The sequence below is a fragment of the Choloepus didactylus genome, chromosome 4 (assembly GCF_015220235.1).
Source record: "Choloepus didactylus isolate mChoDid1 chromosome 4, mChoDid1.pri, whole genome shotgun sequence".
In the NCBI taxonomy this organism is placed as follows: Eukaryota; Metazoa; Chordata; class Mammalia; order Pilosa; family Megalonychidae; genus Choloepus; species Choloepus didactylus.
Genome location: NC_051310.1, coordinates 155860414 through 155864597, shown reverse-complemented (window position 1 = coordinate 155864597; position 4184 = coordinate 155860414). Strand labels below are relative to the sequence as shown.

Here is a 4184-nt window from a genome sequence, read left to right as displayed (position 1 = left end):
CTTATCTGGGCTGTTACTCAACTTTTCATTTCTCCATATACATGTTGCCTTCTAAAATTTTGTTGCCATAACTTATCTGCTGTCATCTCCTTTTATTTCTCTTTTCACTTGTAAGTGTATGCTTTTTTTTTTTTTTCTTTACCGTCTCTTTAATAGAACTTCCAGGGGATTCAAAGATAAATATGTATGCTTAATCTACCATGTTTAACCAACCATCTCAGAATTAGTTTTTATTGTGTAAAGTGTATTTTAATAGGTATTTAGATTGATAAAGAGGTCATTAGACTTAAACTCACATTTTAAACCAAATTTATAAAAACATAATTAAACTTAAACCAAAAACAAAGAACTAATATAAAATAAAATACATTTATATTTTCTTAGCTAATCCATCATATCTAAAGAGACAGTCTCTGAGAAAACTTTCCGGGAGAAAGTGGAATGGAGAAAAGGGAAATAGTTTAGAAGGAAGGGACTTTTCAAAGCCAATACCATTTCAGTAACTCCCACCCTCACAGCCACCTCAGAACCACAGAAAATACATCTCCTTTGCACCTATGCTCAAGCAACAGAAGTCCACTTAGTGTGCCAAAAAAACCTGATATCAATTACATGATAGCCCAAATATTTGCAAAGACCATCAGCACATTTGCAGTTCAATCCAGAGATTATTATTCTTTTCACTGCACCCGCTTTCCTTATCCCCTACCTTTTCCCACTCCCATGATTTCCCTCCCTCTGTGAGAAGAAGCAGGAAAATGGGAATTAGAGAAATCTGTAGGATCTCCCCCAACTATTGTCACCTTAACTATGCTGTGATGAAGGCTCTGTTGAGGAGCATTTTCTCTCACCAGATTCCATTGACACTAATGAACTACCTCACTTAGTTGTTAGCCAACTGATGTATGTTACAGGCCAGAAGGTGAGGGACCCTGTTCATGGTTTAGACATGAGTCATTTCATTGATTCTGTACTTGCTCTTCTCCAGTTTTTTTCTGAGCTTCATCCTGTGTCTACCATATGATTTACTGTGCCAGTTTGTATATATGATGTCCCGCAGAAAAGGCCATGTTCTTTGACGCAATCTTGTGGGGGCAGACATATTAGTGGGGATTAAGTTGGAATATTTGGATTAGATTGTTTCCATGGAAATGCACCCCACCCAACTGTGGGTAATAACTGTGGATAATTTCCATGGAGGTGTGGCCCCACCCATTCAGCATGGGCCTTGATTAGTTTACTAGAGCACTACATAAGCTCGGACAGAAGGAGCTGGCTTGCTACAGCTAAGAGGGATATTTTGGAGAATTCACAGAAAACTGAGAGAGTAGCTGTAGATGAGAGACAGTTTGAATATGGCTGTTGAAAGCAGACTTTTGCTCCAGAGAAGCTAAGAGAGGACAAATGCTCCAAGAGCAACTGAGAGTGACATTTTGGAGAGAAGCTGAAGCCTAGAGAGGAACATCCTGGGAGAAAGCCATTTTGAAACCAGAACTCTGGAGCAGATGCCGGCCATGTGCCTTCCCAGCTAACAGGTTTTCTGGACACCGTTGGCCATCCTCCAGTGAAGGTACTCTTTGTTGATGGACACTTCATGGCCTTAAGACTGTAACTTCATAACCAAATAAACCCCCTTTGGTAAAAGCCAATACATTTCTGCTGTTTTGCATTCCAGCAGCATTAGCAAACTAGAACATGTACCAAAAATGAAATTGTGATAAAAGTTATCTTTTCTCTCCTTTCACTCTTCTCATACTTTCTTCTCTTCCCTTCTTTCTCTTAAGAACCCATGGTTTATTGCATTGTAGCTTTCTGAGGTTATCACATCACCTGTTCCACTTTATCAGGGAGTCATTATGCAGATGTCACCTTCTCTGGCACCCTCTGGCTCTCTAACAATATAATAAGACCTAACAAGATCTGCCAGCATGGCCTGGAACAAGACGTGGAGGCAGGAATTTGTCTGCAAAAAGAAGCACAGAGGCCACTTCATTGGTCATGTTTTTTCTTCTTCCAAAACCTGCATGGGCCATGTTTTATTATTCATGTAGTTCTTATCACTTTATATCCCATATTGTGATTGCTCAGTACATGTGTTATAAGTTTAAGTCATTCATCTTTATAACACCCAGCACTTAGCTCATTGCACTCCATGTCGAAGGCACTCAAATTGGCAAGAGAGAAATGAATTTTCAATTTTGTTCTTCCAAACACAAACTTGTGACTAGAAGAGGCACAGATTATTGGCCACATTTCCTACCAACAAGACGGAGTAAAAATTCCTTATAATTGACTTGGTCTCAGTTTCTGGCAGATATTGAGAATTTTGCTAGTTAAACCAGCTTTCACTGGATTTTTTTCTATTTTCTAGGTGTGTTGTGACCAAAGACTAAATACAGGTTGTCTAAAAAGAGGGACATAATACATGATAGGACTACTGCTTAATAATTATCAGTCAATCAATGAGGAAAATAGGTGCTCAATAAAACAAGGTGTTTGGCTGTCAGACTTCAAAAAGAAAGGTAAAAGGACTAACAAGTATATAGTGCTTTAGTATTTAAAATCTTTCACATACATTTTCATTTGACCCTCAACAATTCTGTGAGGTTATTATTATTCTTCCAATTTAACTTATGAAGAAAGTGAATCTCAGAGGAGTTATCTGATACACCAACATTTACAGTTAGTAAATGGTTTGTATCAATAACCAGTCTTTGACCTAAAAATTCAGCACCCAAACTCTCTTCATATTTGCCCTATCTACTTCACAGGGATAGTGAGGATAAAATGAAGTCAAGATTAGAAAATTCCTCTGAGAGAAAAAACACTATATAAATATACAACAAACTTTATAACCTTCTATGATAAATGGCTCATTCCCTTTCTCATCCCAGCTTGTGCATTAACCCAGAATTTTATATTGCCTCTGTTCTGTGCTCAACCAATCAATTTTCATAAGGGAGAGGCAGGGGAACAGTGTGATCCTGTTTAAAGTGATATACATTACAATCACGGTAACTGCTGTTAGAGCAAATTGAAAAATAATTTACACAGAAAGGTCAATGTACAACTAGGACCCACTGAAGCACAGAGCAAAGGCAGGTGACATTATCAGATAAGGCAGGCATGCACAGAAGGGAAACATGGTGTCAGAGTTCAAATTGTCACACACAGTTTTCTAAGGCAAAGTGGTGGCAAAGAAGAGTTATTCATTTTGCATTATATAAACAAAAAGAGAAGATTCATGGGAACCTGTGCAAATGTATCTTGTGACACACAGATCTCTCCGACTCCCTACAGGGAATGTAAAATAGCAGTGTCATTTTCATTTTAAAAAGTGACTATACCTGTGCTCATATCCAGAACTAAAGCAAGGAATAGCTCCATGCTAAACGTCCTTAACTAAAATACAACCAGTGCCATCATTACTCATCATATGCATTTTAAGGTAATGAAAACTGTTTAGATGGCTGTGTTTAGATTTTTTTCAAGATTTACTTTGGATTCTCCATCTTTTAAGACCCAAAGAAAGTTGTGTTGAGTTTTTTAATGTAATTTTGTTGAGGTATATTCACACACCATACACTCCATCCAAAGTATACAATCAATGGTTCATAGTATCATCATATATTTGTATATTCATCACTGTGATCATTTTTAGAACATTTGCATTACTCCAGAAAAAGAAATAAAAGGAAAAAAGAAGACCCCAAACATCCCATGCCCCTTATTATTTGTGACTCTTTGTATTTATAACAGTTACAGTATGAGAAGTGAATTTAACATACTTAAAGAGCTCTATAGCATCTGTTCAGAAAAGATAATATATTACATAAACTGTTCAAGTAACACAAAATAATTTTCAGTGTATTTGCAACTGGAAAAAATCCTATTCAGCATGCTTCTCCTGAGTTGGCTCATACTGAGTGAGCTTTGCTTTCAGTTTTTTATTTTCTTCTACAATAGCTTCATATTCTCTTTCATTTCTGCCAATTCTAGGAGAAGCAGTTCTATTTCTGGATTTTCTGGGATAGCAGCTCCTAAGTGATACTTTAAATAACCACAGCACTATTAGGTTTCTGTGGGTTTTCATATAAGGCTGCCAACATCTCGGTCACCCCTGACTTCTCCAAGAATCTCCAGAATGGTGTGTGCTTAGAGTTGGAGGCTTTGTAATGGGTCAT

The 4184-nt window shown here is 37.3% G+C and overlaps 1 pseudogene; it reads right to left on the bottom strand.

Annotated features, from left to right (window-relative positions):
- Positions 1-3889: 3889 nt before the first annotated feature.
- On the bottom strand, positions 3890-4184 carry LOC119532284 (annotated as a pseudogene).